The sequence below is a fragment of the Pelodiscus sinensis genome, chromosome 4 (genome assembly GCF_049634645.1).
Source record: "Pelodiscus sinensis isolate JC-2024 chromosome 4, ASM4963464v1, whole genome shotgun sequence".
Lineage (NCBI taxonomy): Eukaryota > Metazoa > Chordata > Testudines > Trionychidae > Pelodiscus > Pelodiscus sinensis.
In genome coordinates, this window is record NC_134714.1 from 79720281 (window position 1) to 79745812 (window position 25532).

At 42.2% G+C, this 25532-nt stretch overlaps 1 long non-coding RNA gene across 1 annotated transcript in view; it reads left to right on the forward strand.

Annotated features, from left to right (window-relative positions):
* Positions 1 to 4105: 4105 nt before the first annotated feature.
* The window catches only part of LOC142828995 (uncharacterized), a 48682-nt gene continuing 27255 nt past the window's right edge, over positions 4106 to 25532 (forward strand). The window contains exons 1-2 of the long non-coding RNA XR_012903207.1: positions 4106 to 4157; positions 18149 to 18334. This is a non-coding gene — a long non-coding RNA (uncharacterized LOC142828995). The remainder of the gene's footprint in view (positions 4158 to 18148; positions 18335 to 25532) is intronic.

Sequence of the window (25532 nt, forward strand, 5' to 3'; positions counted from 1 at the left end):
TGTGTGTGATTGGTGTTAATATTCCTCAATCAAGTGGTTCGTGTGAAAGAGCATTTTCATGCCTTCAATGGGAGAAAGATTACCTGAGGAACCACATGACACGTGACAAATTACAGGACATAGCTGTCATGGCTATTAAAAAAAGTTGTCAATCTCTCTTAATCTGAAGTGAGTTGTAAACAGCTTTGCTACTGTTCAGAGTAAGTATAACCAGCTTCAATACAGCAAATAAAATTCTACCAAATAATTTTCTGTAGCTATAAAATAAGCGTAGCAAAATCCTTACTTCCTCAATAATAGTCTTTGCCACTCCTTTACTCCCCTGAACTAATTATTTTAACATTTTCTCTTCAAAGAAGACGTCCTATCATACTTCACCTTTGAAACAAATGGACAAGTTTTCTTCATGAAAAAAGGGATCTCGAACTGGGCTGGGTTGAAAACAAGAGAGAGAACGTTGGGTGAGAAAAGCTTTTTCAGACAATTAGTCTCATGTCTAAAACATGTTATGATTTTTTAATGTAACTGTTTATTTCCAATATATTTTCTCACTTGAATCTGTGATCTTGGATAATAAATGTATTCTTATTTTCATTACAAATATCTCTAAGTGTGGTGGTATTAAGCAAAGAGGTGATCCTAAGTTGAAGCTTGCAAACTGGCATGTACTTTGGGAATAGCAGTCCTGGTAATTCTGTGAGTGCGCAGTGGATAAGAGGCTGAATACTACAGGGAACAATCTGAGGAGTTGGGGGAGGGCCTGTTGCTTCCTGTACAGAGAAAGCAGGGCCTGGAAGTTATTGCTTGTGCTGTCACAGACTGCTGGTTTCAGGGAATTTATCCACAGCAGACACAAACATGACTTCCTCAAGATGAGGGTAGATAGTGCTGAGGTGCCTCAAAGCCCTAGATACCCCCTCAGAGCATCCGAGCTGTTTACATGAGAGACCACCTCTTTCCTCTTTCATAATGCCCCTGTTGAAAGCAGAGGCAATGAAGCTAAAGCTGTCTTGGTAAACAAGAGAGGTTGTTTCTGCCAGGGATTGTCTGTGAAGGATCTTTCCCTTTAGATTCTATCCTTGCTCACCATGCATACTTTGGTCTAAACATGTGACCTATTTCAAACCATTAGGGCTTACTAGAGGGAAAATAAGTTTTTGTAGAAGCTGAAGTTTGGGGAATTTCAGTTTCATGACTTTGTACAAGGAGAGACTTAATTTGGTGCTGCTATCTGTATCTTTGTAGGGTTGGTTTTTTTTTTTATTATTTCTCTAAGACATATAGAGCCTGGGATAGATTCCCTAAAACTTGTACATTTAAAATACAAATAAATCTATTTTTTAACATGAGTTCTCCCTATCATGCTGCTCAGGGATCAGCAGTTACATAGTTGATTATGTCTTTGACACACAAAGTAGGTATAAAGCAAGATGTATTGAAGTTAAGTCTGATCCACATCTCTGGGGTTACAACTGGTCATGAACTACCAATATTGAGGCAAGAGGTGCATTCTTTCCCAGCGTTACAGCACTGGAGTAGTTGTACAGACCACAAACCTAACAGTGGAGTAAAACTGCGTTAATGACATATTTATGAGTGAATAAACCAGTTTGATTCCTTGGGCTAATGGAAGTCAGATTTCTTATGAAATGCCATGCCATGATAGATGTATGGTCATTCTAAAGCGGGTATTTTATGTGATTCACACATAAAATCAATATTAGATGCTTTATGGAAAGGCATAAAATCTCCATGATATGCCTAACTGTGCACTATTTTATTATTGGAGGAATTTTTCCCCCAGTTTAGCTGGTATTCAGGATAAACTACAAAGCTCAAAGAATGAAAACAATATTTGAGCTACTTGAAAAGGCTCAAGAACTAGAACACAGGTCTACCGAGCTCAGGACAGCTGCTATTACCACTATAACACCAGGGAGACATGCAGAAGCACAGCTAAGGAACACTATGGAGAGTAGGCAACTTAGAAAGTACTGGCCAAGAAACCCAGAGAGTTAGTACTCTCTGACTGGCAAAACATCTTATACAAACTTTAGCCTACTGAAATGCTAGCCTGTTACTACCTCTGATCTCTGGTCTCCAACCTCAGCCTGCCTCTAACCATGAATATTGCTTATGGAACCTAGCTCTTGCTATTCTTACAACTCCTGCCTGATTACTATAATTCCTAGTGGGGTCACCACCCCATTCAAGTCAAACCCCCTTCTACACTTGTGCCCCACTTCAGAAACCCCTCTTGAAATCCAAACTCTATCCCAGACCCCACAATCCCTCCATTAATATCATAGAAAAGAGTGGCCACTGACCACTTTTCAAATTCTTGGACCCCCAAGAAAAATTATTGCCCACCCCTACTCTTCACCAACCTCCACAAAATGAGACCACACTTCTAATCTCCTTCTTGTGGAAACAGAAAACTTACCAGAACAGAACTTAGCAATTTGGCGCTGTACATAGGAAAAAAAAATCCCAACCCTCTAAGTGATCCTGGTTCTTCTGAAGCCCAATATTTCATTGCCCTTATTTCAAGCCCGAAGAATACAAATGTTTTGGTCAACAGTTGATTCAGCCCTTTTTGAAAATCCAGCCACAATACTTGATGATTCAATCACATCTGAAAGCAATTCCACAGGATAAATAATTCACGACCCAGGAATTCCTCTTCCTCTTTCTCCACAAGATAGCAACAGTTTCTGAGTTATAGGGTATGTCTAGACTGCATTCCTCTGTCGGCAGAGGTATGCACATTAGGCAGGTCGACATTGCAAATCAAGCGGGGATTTAAATATCCCATGCTTAATTTGCATAAAAATGGCCACCGTTTTTGCCGACTCAGCACTTTGTCAGCAAAAAGCGGCAGTCTAGAGGGTGATGTGTCGAGAAAGAAAGCCTTTTTCAACAGATCGTGTAAATCTCCTTGCCGGAGGCATAAGGGATCTGTCAAAAAAGGCTTTCTTTCTCAACAGATCCCCCTCTAGACTGCCCCTTTCTCCCGACAAAGTGCTGAGTTGGCAAAAACAGCAGCCATTTTAATGCCAATTAAGCACCGGATAGTTAAATCCCTGCTTCATTTGCAATGTCGACCTTCCTAATCTGCATCCCTCTGCCAACATAGGGATGCAGTCTAGACATACCCAGTATCTCATGGGGAACTATTATAGTAAAGTGAAATGTCACTATGAGAGGAGTAAAATTTAACTATAATGGAGGTGGGGAGTAACGGATTGAAATGTTATTGTAGCAACCCAGAACTTTTCTCTTCCTGCTCTATAAACTGAATTTTGCTATAACCGAGTTCACTATGGACTGATCTGACTGACCTTGCTGAGAAGTAAGATCTGATAGAAGTTCTCCTGAAAAGCTATGGGCTACAGACATAGATCTCACTGCAGCCAAGGAGACAAACTCAACTTTGGTATAAGTAGGCATAGCCCCATTTAAGTTAATGGTGCAGCACCCACTGCAAGAGTGCTTATTATGGCCTGTAATTTACTAACTACATTAAACAGAAGCTGGGGGATCTGGGGATTCTGCAGTGAGTTTTGTAAGAACAAGGCACCTCTGACCTTTCTTATAGTAAAAATTGTTCCCCAGGCAGATATCTTGTCTATAATGCAGTGAACACATTATGTCACTGGCTGCCAACATTCATGAAAGGCTCTTTCATCAGGGTTGAGATGTGAGGGAGGAATTGCTGGGTAGAGAGTGGCGATGGTGGGGGGGGGGGAGAGAGGAGGAACCTTGCATGCTTCAATGAATATTCATTACATCCTCTAATTTATTATCATGTTTACAGCCAAAAATGCAGAGCAAATTATATTCTACATCAGGTCCGGGGGGTGGGAGGGCGGCGTTATCTCCACTGCTTGGACTGGTACCAAAATAAAGCACATTACAGAGAGAAACTGCAACGAGGGGCATTAATATTTAATGTGTTGGAGACAGTAATGCTCCTTATCACAAAAGAGTGAAGGGGGGAGAAGGAGGAGAAGACACACCTAATTGCTGGCTCCACCACTTTATGTTAATTCAGTAAATATAATTTTTAAAAGGGGAATATTCTAGAATGCTGCCTACAAAGAGTCTCAGCAACAGCAAGTTCTCTGTGTGGTGCTCTGATGATTTGATAGTGAGAAGTAAGTGTATTGGGAAAACTTCATATGCCACAATTTGGAAAGGAAGGAGAGCATGGGGAAAATTTTGAAATTTCTAGTACATGGAGAGGGAAACCAGGTCATGGAGATTCTTGAAACTGACATTTCTTATCAAGAATCAGCACATGGAGAAAACTTGACCCTGTTAGTACAAAAGGAGATGATCCATCACTTTGGAGAAACCCAGCACAGTGGGCAATTTCCAGTGGCAGGGGAGGGGAACCAGCACATAGAGGAAGTCCCAAACTGCCACGATATTAGGAAAAAAACTTATGCATGAGGTTACTTCAAACTGCCAGTGCAAGGGAGTATCAGCACACATTCAAAAACAAAGCTTCTCATGTGTAGGCAAAATACTTAGTACATCCCAGGAAAATAGCATCAGCTACTGGAGTCTTTCAAGGAGCTTAGATATCATAGTAAGAAAGATCATGAAAAATACCTAGAGATGGAGTAAAAACAAATATGCTTGGATCAATCTCAGCAGGTATTTAAAGTTTCAAGGGAAAATTTCATACTACCTTGTTACAACCAGGTTGTGACCACTCTTCCTTCACAGAATTATCAGTTAAGGAGCCCTTAACTGTCATTTCTCAAGCAGCACCATGTGTCTCCACAGGCAGGTCTTCTTTCTGTTCTCAGTCCTAGAAGGAAGAATGGCTGTTGTGTCCATCACGGCTCCATGGAGAAGGGAAGGGGATACTTGCTCTTTCTTCCCAGTGGGAATAGGAATAAAAGGGAGTGAGAATCCAGATGTCTGACAGAGCTAAAGCCCTCCCACATACCTGCTCCGGTATTTTTAGCTTCAGATTCTAATTGCAATTAGAGTCTTAGCTCAGAGCATGGCTCAGGGGTGAGCTACAGCTCCACTCAGCCAGTCACTCATTCCTAGGGAATACCATGTGCCTCGGGCATTGTTTGGCTATTCATGCACTGGTATTGCTTGAGTGTTAGTTAGCATTCTGTTCACCCTAACTCCGTGCAGACAGAGACATGGCTTGGCTACACAGACATTGTACAATCAGGATTCAGCTTCCCTGTCCCTGACATGTTAAATTGTTTTCTCACAGAGCTGAGGTCATCCTAGCTGAGCTGTGAGTTACCACACCTGGCTTTCATTTGTTTACCCCTTGACTGCTGCTGAAAATAGCTGTGCAAAGAGGCAGCTTTTATAGAAGGTCTTGTGTTGTTGGTGGCTCTAGAGCCATGCATTTGCTGGATGGGTCTAGTTTCACAGCCTACAATGTAGCCAGTCATAGCACTATCTGCTATTGATCTCTTCCTCACCAGGCCCACAGAGAGATTTTCAGGGAGATGAAGTTGGGGTACATGGAGAAAGATTATAGCATAGTAGATCATCATTCAACAGAGTCCTACTTGGAATTCAGTGGTATACATTTTTAAGTGTCTTGACACGAGCTAGAAGCTTTAGCACACTCCCTTGTATATAGTCTCCCATATGTATAATAGCCATCTGTGTTATTTCCGCAGTGACGTCACAACACAAATGCATATAGAGCACTGCAAGCTGAACAGTGCTGATCCTGGTCAGTACCTGGATAGAAAATCTCCAAGACAACTGCAGGTGCGGCAGAGTTGGAGGCCCTGCTTCTTTTGTTCCAGCATTAAACCAAAGGCCCCACTGTGGGATTATACAATGTTCCCCTGGAGGTGTCCTGCCAGGATGAGACTTGATCATTAAAATTTCCCATAACTTTTTACCCCACAAATGTGTTTTCACCCTAACCTAAAGGGCCTCTCACTAGCATGAAGTGATAATCTTATAGAACAGGTCACAACTTTTCCAGCTAACATTTTCCTAATCAATTTCATAGGGGCAGATATATTAATCTGTAATTTTTAAAACAATGAACTGTCCTGCGACACCTTAAAGACTGACAAATGTATTGCATTGTGAGCTTTTGTGGGTAAAACCCACTTCATCAGATGAGTTGGAATGCAAATAAAAATTAAAATTTTTGCTGGAAAAAATCATTGATTTCAGTAAAATTTAATTTAGAAAAAAAAAGCTTGCAATAGGGCATTACAATAATGTTGAAACAATGTAGTACTGACTTTTTTGGAACAAAGTTTCAATTTTCCATTTCAAAATGACTTTGAATTTCTTTTTTTGTTTCCAATTTAGAAAGTTGAAATTAGAAAGAAACAATTCAGATCAACTGAAAAAAGCTAGTTTCCAGGATTTTATTTTGTGGGAAATATCAAATTTGTTTTTATCAGTTTCAAAATAGAAAAATAAAAGTCACAAGATCTCCCACAAAATAGAAAACATACCTCCTGACAACCTCTACAGTTTAGGATCTGTTGCTTCATTCAGTATTTGGCCTATCTGCTATGTGCCAACAAAGGTGCCAAGTATTTCAACATGTAGGGATGTAGATTGAATGTCTTTTCAATAGATATGGACTAATAGCACAAACTCAGCTTCATTGAACAGATATGATAACTTTCAGTTTCTATTGATCTGTGCCAGTGAAAACTTATCCATAGATGTTTAAGAACTATAGTGCCCAAAATAATTTCGGTGATAATGTGGATTCCAGTACGTCATTTCATTAGGATAGCTCTCCAGGTTCCTTTGCCAGTCCATTACATTAAAAAAAGAGAGAGTGAGAGAGAGAGAGAGAGAGAGAGAGAAAATGAGCAAATTAAATTCCTCTCTTATGTATTTACTTGTGGCTACCGTACCTCACATCCACAAGACTATAACCCTCTCAGGTGAAGTCCAATCACCCTAAGTGAGTTAGGAGCACAAGTCCCATTGATTTTCACCTTTAATCTATTAACAGAGCTGACATCATCCATAAAGCCAACTTGCTGACTGTGTGATTTTCACATTGCTGCAGCTAGAATTCAGACCCGCGTAGATATCAGATTTACTAGGACAGCTATAAAGGTCCCAGAGCTGTATCTCAGATGGATTTATACTTATGGAAGCTGGGCCTTCCTTATTGCACAGACAGCAGCATTTAAAAAACTGCATCGGTTGATTCTGTACTGGGAACAGTGGGGCAGGGGTAACAACATGGGTCTTTGCTAACTAAGGGTATGTCTACACTACCACCATAGCTCGAACTAGGGTGGTAATATAGGCAACTGGAATTGCAAATGAAGCCCGGGATTTGAATTTCCCAGGCTTCATTTGCATAAAGCCGGGCGCCGCCATTTTTAAATGTCCGCTAGTGCAGACTCCGTGCCGCACAGCTACTTGCGGCATGGACTAGGTAGTTCAGACTAGGCTTCCTAGTCCAAACTACCGTTACTCCTCATGAAACCTGTCCGAAGCCTAGTCCGAACTACCTAGTCCGTGCTGCCTGTAGCCGCGCGGCACGGAGTCTGCACTAGCGGACATTTAAAAATGGCGGCGCCCGGCTTTATGCAAATGAAGCCCGGGAAATTCAAATCCCGGGCTTCATTTGCAACTCCGGTTGCCTACATTACCACCCTAGTTCGAACTGGGTTGTAATGTAGACATACCCTCACATAGGATAGGTGGGGACTCCGTTTCATACAGGGGAACAGGTACAATTTCAGAAGGCAAGAAAGGGGTGGGGGAAACAGAACAGCTAAAGAAAAAGAAAAACTTGCTAAAAGGGTAACTACCTACCAGAGAACTATAGAGACAACACAAAAAATTCTGGATATTTACATTCCCCTGGCAACAGCACTGCCTGTATTCATTCCTGCTTAGAAAACTCTTATGCTGTATGAATATTCTAAAGCAGGGGGATAGGAGAGGATTAAAGGAATGCCAGAGACTCAACACGATGACACTTCCAAAAATGATAAATTTAAGAATAGCTCACTGGAGATATTTCCCTGGAAAGAAATATGGTGGCTGCAAGCAGCCAGCAAGTGGCACAAGCATTAGCATTCAGCCTGCACTCCCTGAACCCAGCCAAGAAATATGAATAATGCAGAAAAATGAGAGGATTCAAGGCAGAGGATTAGGCTGTTCATCTTCAACGTTGTAATTATCTCTTTTTCTGACTCTAATAATTTGGGGGAGGGGGGAAGAAGGGAGGTAGCATATAAATACACCCCACCCCTCATATAGCCATGTACTAAGGCACAATTACGTCCTTCTTAAGTTCCAGTGAACAATCCCTGTGGTTATGTGTGCAAAGCTGTGATATATGTATTGCACTTGGGGAGGTATCAAAATCCGACTGCTCAGAAAATTAACATTACTATTTTAAAGAACTAGGGGTGATGGGGTGAGGTCCCCTTTGCCATAGGGGCTCTTATTGGACCATGGATGTTGCCAGACCGGAGAGTCCCAGTTTAGGGAGGTACAACTGATGTAAATGTCAAGATATTAAGGAAAAAGCATGACAGTAGAAAATATTGTCTAAAAAAATTCCAATGTCATTTGGAAAAACAATACCAACAATTATGAAAGTAGTTAAAAGATACCATTTGAGTAATTTGTGATTAAAGCAAATATGATTATAGGATGCATTAACAGTGTGTCATGAGCAAGACACAATAAGTCATTCTTCCGCTCTACTCTGCTCTGATTAGGCCTCAGTTGGAGTATTCTGTCCAGTTCTGGGCACCCCATTTCAAGAAAGATGTGGAGAAATTGGAGAGGGTCCACAGAAGAGCAACAAAATGATTAAAGGTCTAGAGAACATGACCTGTGAAGGAAGACTAAAAGAATTGGGATTGTTTAGTTTGAAAAAGAGAAGACTGAGAGGGGACACGATAGCAGTTTTCAGATATCTAAAAGGGTGTCACAAGGAAGAGGGAAAAAATTGTTCTTCCTGGTATCTGAGGCTAGAACAAGAAGCAATGTGCTTGAACTGCAGCAAGGGAGGTTTAGGCTGGACATTAGGAAAAAGTTCCTAACTGTCAGGGTGGTTAATCACTGGAATAAATTACCCAGGGAGGTTGTGGGATCTCCATCTGTGGAGATATTTAAGAGTAGGTTAGATAAATGTCTATCAGGAATGGTCTAGAGCAGTGGTCCCCAACATGGTGCCTGGGGGTGCCATGGCGCCCGCGGAGGCATTTGTGTGTGCCCGCCAAGTGCTCAGGGCTGGCCTGGCCCCGGGCACGTGGCGCATGCATGGTGCCGGAGCCAGCCCCGGGCGCATGGTGCATGGTGAGTGCCGCGAATTGGTCGCCCATGCTCTGGGCACACGGTGCATGGGGAGAGCACTGGCCCCGGACGCACAGCACTTGAGGGGGGGGCGCTGGTCCCGGGTGCGCGGCGAATTGGCCACCTGCACTCTGGGTGCGTGGTGCTTGGGGGGGAGCGCCGGACCCGGGTGCACGGCACATGTGGGGGGAGTGCCAGCCCTGGGCGTGCAGCCCTTGGAGGGGACACCGCCCCTGGCCACGTGGTGCATGGGGGGTCCCTGCCCCCAGGCACACAGCTAAGGGGGGGCCCACCCCCGGGTGTGCAAGTGTCCCCGCTCTCTGGTGCCCGGCAGGCGAACGGCTCGCCCCCGGCGCCCGGCAGCCTCAAATGGTCGGGGACCACTGGTCTAGACAGTACTGGGTCCTGCCATGAGGGCAGGTGACTGGTCTCGATGACCTCTTGAGGTCCCTTCCAGTCTTAGTATTCTATGACTCTATGATAGAGAACAACTTTAAATGACTTGGAAGATTATTTTGATTGAAAAGTTTACTCATGCTTTATTTCTTTCAGTCTTTTCACATGGAAAAGCCAAATGTAGCAATGACAAAATGAAATATTGGATAAAGCACAAACTAACCCAAAATGTTAAATGATCTTTTTTTGAAGACACCGCTCTAAGTATTTTTCATTATTATTTTTCATTTTTGCTTAGACTATGCTTGTTTCTGACTGGGAACTGAAAAAGGAAGTGCCAAAATAGAGTAATTTTGACCCCACTATATTTCTAGCCTAATTTTGCAGACCCATAAGGATTTGAGAGTCTTGATGAAGTCTGTGTGTCACCTATCCCCCACTTTCTGATCACTGACTTTGCAAACATTTTGAGTGAATTATTTTTAATCCAATGAGGACTGTCAATCAGAAGTGAAACAATGGCAGAATAATGCAATTCTTGATTAAAAATGTAAAGAGTGGAGGGTGATAAAAATAAAATAAAAAGCAAAAGTGAGAAAAAAATGTTTCCCAATTTCATAATGGTCAAAAGTCCTGGCTTTGCAAGCTGTTTCCTGTGTTCAGTCTTCTGGGTTTACAGAAAGTGCCATTGGTTTTCAGGGAGCTCTGTATGGATTCAAGGGTTTTCCCATTCACAGCAGCTTTCAGGATCAGAACATAACACTACACAAGAGAATACAACACAGTGATGAGACTTCAGATAAAGATGTGCCTCATCATATACAGGCAGTCCCCGGGTTACACGGATCCGACTTACATCGGATCCCTACTTACAAATGGGGTGATCCAACCCCGCACTAACTGCTTCCCCCCAGCAGACCAGGGAGACGCGAAGCTAGAGACCCCCTCCCCCCCCCCAGCAGACCAGGGAGACGCGGAGCGGCTTTTCTCAGCAGACACCTCAGCTTGAGAATAAAGGACTGAGGGAAGTGAGGTGTGGGAGAATAAAACTGAGCTCTGGAGAAATGTTTGGCTAGAGTTTCCCCTACAATATGTACCAGTTCCGACTTGCATACAAATTCAACTTAAGAACAAACCTATAGTCCCTATCTTGTACGTAACCCGGGGACTGCCTGTATCTCAGTGCAGCTGTGTCCATGGAAGCCTCTTTCTTTTTTACTCCTACATCTTGAGGATTCTTTGCAAACAAGGCAGATACAAATAATTAAAGTGACTCCCCTGATTTGGCCTTAGAAAGCTTCAAGAACTCCAGCTATCACGGCCCCAGCAGTTGGAAAACTACAAGACCGCTATGTAAATCAGCAACACCACTCATTTAGCATCTCTATTCTTTCCCTTCCTCAGACTCTCATCTGTCACCCTCCTACCCACTGATATCCCTAGGTTAGCTGCTCAGGAACCAACTCTTCCAGAGAGTAGCAATTTCAAACAGGACCACACACAGCGTCTATCATTATCCAAATATGAGAGGAAGCTGCATTTAAAGGGGGCTTCCATCCATTGTCACCTTCAAATTACTGTAGACATTAAACACTTGCAAGACCACTGAAAACAGGACTGACAAGAGACTTCACCGGGCCTTAGCGGGTGCTGGCTCCTGACCCCCACAAGGGGTGAGACCTCAGGCAGAAAGGGCAGGATTGGGGCTAGTTTCCCCCAGCTAGCCCTTCCCTGTGGCTTCTATGCTGGATGCACCAATAGGGGCTCTGATGAAGATTTAAAGGGCCTAGTGCTCTAGCCAATGCCAAGGTACAGCGATGGTGGCCAGGAGCGCTGGGCCTTTTTAAAATAACTGAGCCCCTGGACAGCTGCACCTTTTAGCTCCCCTCCTTCCCCGCCCTATCAGTGGTCCTGACTGAAAATGTCACACACAGAAGAACCTCTCTATGGAGAGAAATCTTTTTGAATAATACTATCCAGCACAGAATTTTTTATTTTTCCTTACTCTTTTTTCAGCCCAGTGAATGGTATATCATCTCTGTATTACTTTCTGTCTTTAGGTGAATGATGAAGGGTCCTCAAGGGTCTGTTTTGGGACCCGTACTATTCAATATCTTCATCAATGATGTAGATATTGGGATAGAGAGTACGCTTATTAAGTTTGCAGATGATACCAAACTGGGTGGGGTTGCGACTTCTTTGGAGGATAGGGACATAATTCAAAATGACCTTAGCAAGTTAGAGAAATGGTCAGAGGTAAACAGGATGAGGTTTAATAAAGAGAAATGCAAAGTGCTCCACTTAGGAAGGAACAATCAGTTCCATACATACAAGATGGGAAGCGACTGTCTAGGAAGGAGCATGGCGGAAAGGGATCTAGGGGTCATAGTGGACCACAAGTTGAATATGAGTCAACAGTGTGATGCTGTTGCAAAAAAAGCAAATATGATTCTAGGTTGTATCAACAGGTGTGTTGTAAGCAAAACTCGTGAAGTCATTCTGCCGCTCTATTCTGCACTAGTTAGGCCTCAGCTGGAGTACTGTGTCCAGTTCTGGGCGCCACATTTCAAGAAAGATGTGGAGAAATTGGAAAGGGTACAGAGAAGAGCAACAAGAATGATTAAAGGTCTAGAGAATATGACCTATGAAGCCAGGCTTCATGAACTGGGCTTGTTTAGTTTGGAAAAAAGAAGATTAAGGGGGGACATGATAGCGGTTTTCAAATATCTAAAAGGGTGTCACAAGGAGGAAGGAGAAAATTTGTTCCTCTTGGTTTCTGAGGACAGGACAAGGAGTAATGGGCTTAAAGTGCAGCAGGGGAGGTTTAGATTGGACATTAGGAAAAAATTCCTAACTGTCAGGGTGGTCAAATATTGGAATAAATTGCCAAGGGAGGTGGTGGAATCTCCCTCTCTGGAGATATTTAAGAACAGGTTAGATAGACATCTGTCAGGGATGGTGTAGACGGAGCTTGATCCTGCCTTGAGGGTGGGGGGCTGGACTCGATGACCTCTCGAGGTCCCTTCCAGTCCTATTATTCTATGATTCTATGAAGGACACATTTCTTTCTACCTAATGTAGTTACTTATATGACTCCATATCAATATAGAATTTGAACATTTTGCAATCATGATTGTTTTTGATCCTCACAATACCCTTGTGAAATACCAGAGTGCTATTATCCCTAGGAAGCCTAGTCCGAACTACCTAGTCTGTGCCGCGTGTAGCCGCGCGTGTAGCTGCGCATGTAGCCGCGCGACACGGGGTTCGAACGAGCCGGGATTTAAAAATGGCGGCACCCGGCTTATGCAAATGAAGCCCGGGAAATTCAAATCCCGGGCTTCATTTGCAAGTGCGGTATGCCTACATTACCCTCCTAGTTCGAACTAGGAGGGTAGTGTAGACATACCCTCAGTGAAATATGCGGGCAGGACGGAGGAAGGGAGAAATAGGAACTTGAACCCAGATCTCTCAAGTCCTAAATCAGCATCCTATCCTTTGAAGCGTACAACCTGTATGCTAAAGTTTCCTTTCATCACAGCCACGGCCATAATGCTTTACAAACTATACTTGATCTCCTGGAATTACTTCATCTCTGACTGAAATGCAGACAACTCTGGAGGAAACATACACTGCAATTCCATACTACACTTTACAAAATATAGAACACAATAACCAATTGAAACTGTAAGGGTGGGAAAGGCTAATAAGGAAAAGCTAATTAGCCAAAATGAAATTAGTCAGGTCATGGGAGTTAATATTCCTAACTCCTACACGAAAACCCCAAGGAGATTTCACAATGACAAGAAGTGAGAGTGATGGGTTACATCACAGAGGTCCCCTTGGGACTGTCACCCAGTGTGCTGATCATGCCACTGAGTCCATCTGCCTATCCTCTGGGACACCCCACCAACAGTCTGTCCTGCTGGGCTAGATGCTATGGTCTCCCCCAGCAACATGTATGCTGAACCAACTCAGCTCTGGAAGGGCTTAACTATAGAATAGTAACTATAGGGACTTGATAGCACACAGGAACATGACCCCCAAAAGAGATCAAAACCTCAAGCAAATAAATCTTACTCTGAATAAAAGTTCTACACAGCGAAATCTCATAAGATGTTCACTTATTAATGAAAGAGAGATGCACAGCTGTGACTCCCCGTACATAACAATTATTTACACTGGGCTTGATAAACAAAAAATGTTTGTATTAAATATAAAAAGTAGGATTTAAGTGAATGCAAGTGAAAACAGATACTGTAGATCAAAGTGAGTTACTAAGCTGAAATAAACAAAACACACCAAGTAAGCTTAATACACTAAGAAACTTGTTACATGAAAATTCTTATCCTAACAGTAGTTCTAATAATCTTTTTAACAAGCTAGGCAGCCTTCTAGCTTGGGCCCGATCATTCCACCATTCAGTCTTAGATGTTTTCAGTGGGCATCTTGGATGGTAAGTGAGGGTCTCCAGGTGTCTGGAAACTTCCTGTTGTTTTGTTTCCCACCTTTATATCCAATTTACCTCAAACCATTTCTCTAGTTTGTCCCAATCATTTTGAATTGTGACCTTATCCTCTAAAGCACTTGCTACCACTCCCAGCTTGGTATCATCTGCAAATGTAATAATCATACTCTCTATACCATCATCTAAATCATTGATGAAGATATTGAACAGAACCGGTCCCAAAACAGACCCCTGCGGAACCCCAATTGTCATGCCCATCCAGTATGATTGTTAACTGTTAATAACTACTCTCTGAGAATGGTTATTCAGCCATTTTTGCACCAATCTTTTAGTAGCCCCATCTAGGTTGTATTTCCCAAATTTATTGATAAGAAGGTCATGTTAGACCATATCAAATGCTTTACTAAAGTCTAGGTATACCACATCCACCACTTCTCCCTAATTCACAAGCTTGGTGTCCTATCAAAGAAAGCTATCAGATTGGTTTGACATGATTTGTTCTTTACAAATCCATGTTGGCTGTTAGCTATCACCTTATTTTCTTCCAAATGTTTGCGATTAATTTCTTAATTACTTACTCCATTATCTTTCCTAGCACAGAAGTGAAACTGACTGGTCTGTAGTTCCCTGGGCTATCCTTATTTCCCTTTTTATAGATGGGCACTATCTTTGCCCTTTTCCAGTCTTCTGGTATCTCTCCCAACTTCCATGACTTTTCAAAGATGATAGCTAAGGGCTCAGATACCTCCTCTATCAGCTCCTTGAGTATTCTAAGATGCATTTCATCAGGCCCTGGTGACTTGCAGACATCTAAAGTAATTTTAATTTTTTTTTAATTCTAACTTCTAAACCTACCCATTTCCACTAGCATTCACTATGGGTATGTCTACACTATCACCCTAGTTCCAACTAGGGTGGTTAATGTAGGCATTCGAAGATGCAAACGAAGCCCGGGATTTAATATCCCAGGCTTCATTTGCATCTTGCCAGGCGCCACCATTTTTAAAGCCCCGGTAGTTCGGACTCCGTGCCTGTGGCTACACGCGGCATGGAGTAGGTAGTTCGAATTAGGCTTTCTAATTCGAACTACCGTTACACCTCGGTCCATGAATTAGAAAGCCTAATTCGAACTACCTACTCCGTGCCGCGTATAGCCTGGCAAGATGCAAATGAAGCCCGGGATATTTAAATCCCGGGCTTCATTTGCAACTTCGAATGCCTACATTAACCACCCTAGTTCTAACTAGGGTGGTAGTGTAGACATACCCTATAGTAGTAGGCATTCCATCACCATCAATCTTATTGACAAAAACTGAAACAAAAAAGTCATTAAGCACCGCTGCCATTTCTAAATTTCCTGTTATTGTTTCTCCCTCTTCACTGAGCAATTGGCCTTGGTTTTCCTCTTCTTCTAATATATTTGTAGAATGTCTTCTTGTTACCCTTCATGTATCTAGCTAGATTGAGCTTGTTTTGTGCCTTCGCCTTTCTAATCTTGCCCCTGAATACTTGTGTTGTTTGTTTATTCACCCTTTGTAACTTGACCTAATTTCCACTTTTTATATGACTTCTTTTTGATTTTCAGACAATGTAAGATCTCCTGGTTAAGACAAAGTGGACTCTCATCATTCTTTCTAGCCTTCCTATGAAGTGGCATTGTTTGCTTTTGGGCCCTTAATAATGTCCCTTTGGAAAACTGCCAGCTATCTTCAGTTGTTTTTCCTCTTAGACTATGTCTACACTACAGAGTTCTGTCAGAAAAATAGCCATTTTTCTGACAAAATCTGAGTTATGTCCACACTGCAATCACAATCTTTTTTAAAAAATTGAAAGAACAGAGGGTTTTTTCTGGCATCGGTAACCCTCTTTCTACGAGGAAGAAGCCTTTTTCTGAAAGAGCTCTTTTGGAAAAAGGCATTTGTGGATAGGGAAGAGGGAGTTCTTTCAAAAGAAAAGGGAAGAGGAAAAAGCACAGGTGCCCTGATGGCCACTCCGTCCATAGTAATCACAGCTTAACTGCGAGATCATCCATTCAGTGTGGACATTGTCGAAAAAGCAGATCGCTTTTTCAATGTGCTTGTGTATGTGGGCATGCTCTTTCGGAAGAAGTTTTTTTGGAAGACCTCTGCAGTCTAGACATAGCCTAAGTCTTGCTTCTCATGGACCTTACCTACCAATCCTCTGAGTTTACTAAAATCTGCCTTCCTGAAATCCATTATCTCTGTTTGCTGTTCTCCTTTCTACCATTCCTTCTGTCAACTCACAGGGCCATGGACAAACAGGATTATGGATTTGCTTCAACACAGAGTCAGCTAGAGTTAGTTTGTTTTATTAGTCTCACTACATCACTGCTATACGGAGTTAATGTTGCTGAATTGTTATACAGATATTACAGAGTACACATCAGCAAGTGTTACAGAGCAATGCATATAAGAGTAAAAGGCACTTGGCATGCTTATGTCCCTTCTACCGCAGGGAGTCCCATCCCTGATCCTCGCTTCAATGGCTGAAGTCGACATGGCTCCAACTGCGGGAGAAGGGAATTAAGGGCAACCTCCAAGGTCTAGGTCCCTGGTGAAACTTACTAGGCATGTGGACTCCCCACACTATTTCTATCACAATTTTTTACCAGGTGTGCACGTACTGGCTCTATGCCGCTCTCAGCATTCTTCTGATAACCTGGAAGAGTCAACAGACCAGACCAGTTCTTAAGATCAGCAACAGTAGGAACACTAGATTAGTGGCTTTACGAAGTATTTGTCTATGGCTGCCATAGACAAATACTTCAGGAAGCCACTAATCTAGTGAGGTGGTAAAGTTTGTGGATGATACCAAACTGTTTAGGATAGTCAAGACAGAAGCAGACTGTGAGGGACTCCAAAAAGATCTCACCAAACTGAGTGATTGGGCAACAAAATGGCAAATGAAATTTAACGTGGATAAGTGTAAAGTAATGCACATCGGAAAAAATACCCCCAACTATACGTACAGTATGATGGGGTCTAATTTGGCTATGACAAATCAGGAAAGAGATCTTGGAGTTATAGTGGATATTTCTCTGAAAACTTCCACACAGTGTGCAGCTGTGGTCAAAAAGGCAAATAGGATGCTAGGAATTATAAGAAAGGGATAGAAAATAAGACACAGAATATCTTACTGCCTCTGTATACAACTATGGTACGCCCATATCTTGAATACTGTGTACAGATGTGGTGTCCTCACCTCAAATAAGATAATTTGGCCTTGGAAAGAGTTCAGAAAAGGGCAACTAAAATGATTAGGGGTTTGGAACAGGTCCCATATGAAGAGAGGTTAAAGAGACTGGGACTTTTCAGTTTAGAAAAGAGGCGACTGAGGGGGGATATGATAGAGGTATATAAAATCATGAGTGGTGTGGAGAGGGCAGATAAAGAAAAGTTATTTATTAGTTCCCATAACAGAAGAACTAGGACACCAAATGAAATTAATGGGTAGCAAGTTTAAAACTAATAAAAGAAAGTTCTTCTTCACACAGCGTGTAGTCAACCTGTGGAACTCCTTGCCAGAGGAGGCTGTGAAGGCTAGGACTATAACAGAGTTTAAAGAGAAGCTAGATAATTTCATGGAGGTTAGGTCCATAAAGGCAATTAGCCAGGGGATAGAAATGGTGTTCCTGGCCTCTGTTTGTCAGAGGCTGGAAAATGATGGCAGGAGACAAATCGCTTGATCACTGTCTTTGGTCCACCCACTCTGGGGTACCTGGTGCTGGCCACTGTTGGCAGACAGGTTACTGGGCTAGATGGACCTTTGGTCTGACCCAGTACGGCCGTTCTTATGTTCTTATAGCTCCTGCTTTGTTTCCAGCCTTGCCTTGTTCCAAGTAACCTGGCCCTGACCCCCAGCTCCCATTCTTTATTTTGGTTCTGACCCTTGGTTCTGGCATGTGACTCCTGTTCTAAATCTGGACTCCAATTCCTGGCTACCAACTCTTGTTCTGACCAACAGGCACAACAGTCTACGTTCCAGTCATGTGAACCAGCTTACTGAAGAAATGGTCTTTCTTACCAGAGGCTTACTTATCAAGTGCCCGAGCTGAATAAGGAAACTGGCTGATCTTCCACTCTCAGTTCTGAGCTTGGGAAAACGTAACAGAGTTTTGAGGGTCTGACACTTTCTGGAGTCTGATCTCTGGTAAGCTTTGCAGCATGTGTGTAGGTTCTCTTATTTTTAATGTTTTTTTCTATGTAAGGCGTCTACCTTAACAATAAATATGCTTGCTCGGAAAGGGGTATATGGTAACTTGCAATTGCAGACCATTATATTGTTCATAGCCCCTCAAAAGAAAGCCAAGCATAAATGCTGTCTTAGCTAAACAGCCTGTCTTCCTGAGAGCTTCACATATAGTAGGTTGGGAACTATGCATCCTGGAGGGAAGTCATTCAGGAGGGAGAGAGACGCAAGTATCTTCTCAAGAGTGATGATGGCTGAAGAATTGGGAAGCTAGAGTTGGATAGACCACAGAAGGGAAATAAAGGTTCAATTAATCCAAAATGGTGATAGTTACTTTTGGATGACTACCTGGTAACTCACTTGATGGGTCTCAGCATTGCTCCTAATAAACATGGGTGAGCAGTGCACACATCACACCACTATCATTAATATGCAGAACTGTTATTGGTAGTCATAGGAGAGAAATTAAAGATGGAAAGGCCATACACTCCGTTTTCCTCTTTCTTAGGAGGTGTTCCTCTAACTTCTGATGAAACTAGACTAGAAAAGGGCAACTAGGAAAAAAAACCCAAATATTTCCATGGAGTAAATTCTCTTTAAAATACATACAATAAAACAAATCGTATTACAACAATCACACATCGTTCTACAACAACAATTCCCAAGTGCAGTGAAGACAGAAATCCATTTGAAGATAGTGATTGACAGAGCAGAAAGATAATTCAAATGAAATAAAACTTTATGATATAAACCAGTTTCAAGAAAGGGCTGAAGAATAATGTATCATTTGGTTTGTTTTTAGATTGCTCCATTAATAAATAAGACATTTTTTAAAAAAAGTTCAGAGTAATTCATCATATTCAGGAGTCAGATTCTCACATGGTAGTGTAGTGAATATGATTACCACTAAGCTAGGACAACAGATTCAATTCCAGTGAAGCCTGAACCAAACTTTTGCCTGATATCTGAAGGGAATATTCTGGAATGTTCTCAAACCAGTTCGGCTTTTTTTTTTTTTAAACTGGACTCAGGGAGTGGATGTGCAGAGATTCTATGAGAAAGCCTGCATATATGTAAGCATCAGCCCTCGTGTGGTATATATAAGAAATAGGGCTTTTCTGAAAACAAACTTCTTAAGTTTCCTCATTACATTCTCACCTCCAATACCACCCACCTCCTTTTCTTCAGAGACTATAATGCCTTTTTATTTTGCGGTGAACTCCATTCAAAAGTCATTCCTTTTTTGACATGGGGCCCTCAAGGTTCCCTCTTTTGATATCAGCCCCATGTATTAGTCTGGATCCCAGGACTATCAGTCCATCACCAGTCTATCTCCAGATTACTCCTTTTCAAGCACAAAACTCAGAAATGATATTCTCTTATTTAACCTCAGTTATTGGGCATCCCCTTTAAAAGGCTGTGTGAGACAATACATCTTTACTGTCTACTCCTTGACTTGCAACTAACTGTACATATGAAAGGTCTGGCTCAACTGGAAATTAAAGTTCTGGGATTTTGTTGGAAAACTTTCACAGTTTCAAAGAGTTTGCAAAATGGAATTGTCAAAGGTCAGGTTTTCAATTCAGGTCTCCCTGTGAGTGTAAGCAAGTGGATAGTCTGCCAGCACCCTCAGAAACCTTCCTGTCAAAAATGTCATTGTAATCGATAAGTCATCACAAACATTTGGCTTCCACAAAACAGCATTTCTGGACCAAACAAACTAGCATTTAGTTGAAAATGTGCCCACCACTTCTCATGGGAATCTCAGGCACAATGTTAATTGTTTGTTCAGCGGGACCTAGGACTGAATGGGTACATAGAGAAAATTCTCTTTTTATCCTTGGGCTTCCTCCAACTTTTTGGATGATGGACTAAGATCACCAGCTGATTTCACATATACCAGTCTTCAGGCAATAATGATACGCATTCACTACCACTGAATGGTTACATTCAGTGTCACCATCTTCCATTAACAAATCTCTTAAATAACCTCGTCTATTAATCTAAAACATTTTTATAATCCACTACTTCATTTCTTCTAATTACTTTGTTTCATTTTATTACCTCTCTCAATGAATAGGACACTTAAAAAAAACCCTTCTCAACTCAGCATTGGGCATGCACTTCCCAAGTAATGGTGATGCTTTGGACTCATTATTACAGTTCCCTGAATCCAGATGAAGTCATCGTAGCCTTTGAATATGATTCAACAGAAATCAAACACCCAGGATGTTGGGTCCAGTTTCGCAATTGTGTCTCAAGAATTGAGCTTAAATAGCAGTTTATTAATATAAACTGGCAGAAGGCAGCTAGAGATTCTACACCAGCACGTGCACATTAGAAACTAATTTGCCCACTGAGGTAATAGCAGCCCTCTTGAATAATGCTTAGGTACTCATGATGTAGTTGTACGTATCTGCACTGGAATAAGCAGGAACGGTTCTTCAAGAGTGTTTGATCAATTTCTGGCAGGTATCTTTTCTCAAGACAGTCAGGCCCAGAACCTAAATCAGTCTAAGTACATAAGTACCTGTCTGAGCAAGGGTCTTTTGAAGCATCCTTTTTTGTCTCAGTAAGACAGCCTGAAGCCAAAGTTAGCTTGCCAAATAGGCTCTGACAAAGTGCCAAGGAAAGGAAGGGTGTTTGTTTGCTTGCTCACTGACATGCAGGATCTTCTCCTGCATCTGTAGAATATGGAACAAGCCTAATAGTTACTGACTCAAGCTGTATTTCCCTCTTTGGTGCTCAGACTCCCACAGAGCCCTGTTGCAATGTTATCTAAGTGATGGTGAAATTAAATGCTTAAACAGAGAAGATTAAATCAAGTTACATTAAACTGATTTCCAAAATGTAGCATTTGTTGGTCACTGATATTAGAGGGCAGAAGGGAAATCAGAAAAGCTACCAGGTCTGGTGGTTCGCACAGAGAACTGGAAGACAGGAGAGCTGAGTTGTATTCTCAGCTCTGCCACTCACTGTGTGAGACCTTGGGCAAGTTTCAAATTAATCTGTGCCTCAGTTTGGCCATCTTCAGCACAAGACAATATGTTAGCTTGATTCATCGGAGATGTTCTGAGGTTTCACTCAGGTTGTTGAATGTTTTGACATCTTTGGGGTAGAAAATCCTATTGGAACAGCATTAGTAGTCTGATTAAAGAGTCAAGTACAATCAATCTATCTATCTATCTTTCTAATACAGAGCAGAAGATACATGGCTGCATTCTCATCTCAGGGCCAAAGAACTCTTGGTTCAAAGTGCCAGACAAATATGTGGGCACAAGAAAAGAGTTCGCATTGAAACAGTGCGTGACATCACAGGACTGCCAAAATCCTAAAAATGCAAAAAAGTCCAAGAAAGGGAGAGGAGAGCAGATATTAAAAATCTATTTTGTCTGTATTCTCATTCAAGCCCAGATCATTTACAGAATTTCTTGGAAGGTCTCTCCATTTTCCTTTGTAGCTCCAATCATAGTCATTGAATTTTACTGCTAAGCATACATTTTCAACAAGCATTAACACTTGTTTTGTACACTGTAAAAAATGTATAGCCTGAGAAATATATTTTCCTTCCTGCAAACAGACATATACATACACATGTATATCACACACACAAATAGTTGGATGGATATATATGGATCTATAAACTACGTACACTTAGAATTAAAAGTGCAAGTGTTTAGAAATATATTTTACTTTCAACAACAAATGTTCTTTGGCATTTGAGCTTAAATAACTTGACAGTGTCCTTTTCAATCTTGTTTGCCTGCTGCTGGAAAGAACATGCATTGCTATTTGTAACATGCAGGTCTGCAGCTGTGGTGCTATACAAATGCCATCTCAGCCCCAGAGATATTAAGCTATATACTAAATACTGGCTTTATTTGAAAAGTGTCAGACAAAATGCCAGAAGTCACTCTAAGTCTGAAGAGCCATTAGTTTCTGTATGTACTTCTGAAAATCATGTCATTCAAAAAGAAGTTCCTACAGGAAAAAAAGAGACTATGAAAAAGCATAAGGCACTGTGGCTATGTTTACTCTGCAGGCTTCTTGCACAAAAACTTTTTGCACAAGAACTCAAAATTCTTGCGCAAGAGTGTATCCACACTGCCATATGCTTTTGCACAAGAGATGTGCTTTGCGCGAGAATGTCCATGGTAGTGTGGATGCTCTCTTGTGCACACTGCCATGAGCAAGAGAGTTCTGATGGCCATTTTATCCATAGGGGTTTCTTGTGCAAGAAATTCTTGTTCCCGTCCACACTAGCCTTTTTGCGCAAGAGCTCTTGTGCAAAAAGGCTTATTCCTTATGGGCAGAGAAATAACTCTTGCACAAAAAGCCCTCTCTTCTGATGATCTACTTGTGCAAGAATGGTCATTCTTGCACAAGAAGCCTGAAATGTAGACATAGCCTATAAGTTTACACTGTTGTAACTACATTGCTCAGGGATATGAACTATCCATAGCTCTGAGTGATGCAGTTATGCTGACCTAAGCCCCCAGTTACACAGCCCTATATGGACTTGTCCCATCAACAAAGATACTGCCTCTCATGGAGGTGGATTAACTCTCCCATCAACATAATAGAGTCTTCATTGACTGTATTGATTTCATTGACATAGCTGCACTGAAGCAGCATTTCAAGAATAGACCTGCCCTAAGAAAGAAAGCAAAAGGATGTGAAAGATACTTGGAGAATACCTTACACAAAAGCCCTGGTATTTCTCTCTCTAAATCATTCTCTTACAAAAAAATGGCCAAGTCAGTAATTGTAAAAGGAGAAGGAATGCAACACTCCTCTTAATGTTGAGTTGCTAAGGTTTCCTGCTAAGTGATAACAAGTGTCTTTGACTGCTTTCAATCACCCAAAATAGGACCTTCCCCCCAACATCCCACTCCTCCTATGGGTGCCTGTCTATCTGGTACCTTGCATTTCTTGAAGTCCCAGTGCAGAGCAAGGTCCATCAAGATAATCCAACATGTTTTGTCTTTCAAAAAAAAGGGAGTCAGAGCCTCAGCTGGTGCAACTTGGCATAGCTCTGTTGATGTCAACAAAGTTATGCCAGGTTCAAAGAAATTTAAGTGAGACTAGTTCCATATTTTCTGAGAAATCCTCCTCCCAAAAGGTAATAAACTATGCCCTTGATACTCCAGTATCTTTTGCAGTCTTACATGAGCTGCTGTCTTTGGTTTTGTTCAATCTAGCCATAAACCCAGGGTCTCAAACTCACAACCTACAAGCCATCTTTGGGCCAGACATATTCCCATTCTGGCCCAGGAGACACAGTGGCCTGAGGCTGTGTCCCCAAACCAATCCACCAAGCCTTACCCCTGCCTGCCACTTCCCCGCCCTCTTCCCCCAAGGCAAACTTTCCCATGAGAGATGCAGCCTCCAGGATTATTGGGGAGGGGACATGGCATGGGGGAGCAGGAGCAAACAGGCCTCCCACTACCCCCTGCAGTGATGGGAGCCTTTGTGAAGTGCAGCAAGTGTGCAGACGGAGTGCACCACAGTTCCCTGTGGCTCCCAGCACGATGGATAACTTGCTGCCTCATGCCAGCTCCTCCCTCACCCTCAGCAATTCACAAAGCCATATCCGAAGGAGTTTGGAGCGCAGGAGGTATTCTCTTCGATCCTTCCTGTCAAAGGTAGGGGCCCGGGCAGAGAGAGGTGCATCCTGGAGGTGAATGCCTGGCTGTGAAGATGATGTCGCCAGGAGGGATTCGGCTTCCTTGATCACGGGGTGCTCTTCCAGGAAGGACTGCTTGGCGGAGATGGAGTTCACCTTTCCAGGAGTGGGAAGGCCTTGTTTGGACAGAGACTGGCTAACCTTGTGAGGAGGGCTTTAAACTAGGTTTGATGGGGACAGGTGAGCAAAGCCCACAGGTAAGTGCTGAATGTGCGGGACTGGGAGATGGGTAGGAAATGGGGGGGACTACGGCCTATAATGGCAAGGAGAAAGGAGGGTCAGGGCACAACAGGGAGGCAAGATCAAATCAGTATCTTAGATGCCTATATACAAATGCAAGAAGTATGGGTAATAAGCAGGAAGAACTGGAATTGCTAACCAATAAATACAACTATGATATCATTGGTATTACAGAAACATGGTGGCATGGGACGCACAATTGGAATGTTGGTATGGAAGGGTACGACTTGCTCAGCAAGGACAGACAGGGAAAAAGGGAGGAGGGGTTGCCTTGTATATTAAAAATGTACACACTTGGACTGAAGTGGAGATGAACGTAGGAGATAGCTGTATAGAGAGTCTCTGGGTTAAGCTAAAAGGGGTAAAAAACGAGGGTGATAGCATGCTAGGAGTCTACTACAGGCCACCTAGCCAGATGAAAGAGGTGGATGAGGCCTTTTTTAAACAATGAACAAAACTATCCAAAGCCCAAGATTTGGTGGTGATGGGGAACTTCAACTATCCAGAGATATGTTGGGAAACTAACACAGCGGGGCACAGGCTATCCAATAAGTTTCTGGACTGCATTGGAGACAACTTTCTGTTTCAGAAGGTTGAAAAAGCTACCAGAGGAGAAGCTGTTCTGGATTTGGTTTTAACAAATAGGGAGGAACTAGTTGAGAACTTGAAAGTGGAAGACAGTATAGGGGACAGTGATCATGAAATAATAGAGTTCATGATCTTAAGGAAAGGTAGAAGGGAGACCAGCACAATTGAGGTAATGGATTTCAGGAAGGCAGATTTTGATAAGCTCAGAGAACTTGTAGGTAAGGTCCCATGGGAAGCAAGACTGAAGGGAAAAACAACTGAGGAGAGTTGGAAGTATTTCAAAGGGACGTTGTTAAGGGCCCAAAAGCAAACAATTCCGCTGTGTAGGAAAGATAGAAAATATGGCAAAAGACCAGCTTGGCTTAACAAGGAGATCTTGCATGATCTCAAAATAAAAAAGGAGTCACATAAAAAATGGAAACTAGGACAAATAACAAAGGATGAATATAGGCTAGAAACACGGGAATGCAGGGGCAAGATTAGAAAGGCAAAGGCACAAAATGAGATCAAACTAGCTACAGGCATAAAGGGAAACAAGAAGACCTTTTATAAATACATTAAAAGCAAGAGGAAGACCAAGGACAGGGTAGGCCCACTGCTTAGTGAGGAGGGAGAAGCAGTAACAGGAAACTTGGAAATGGCGGA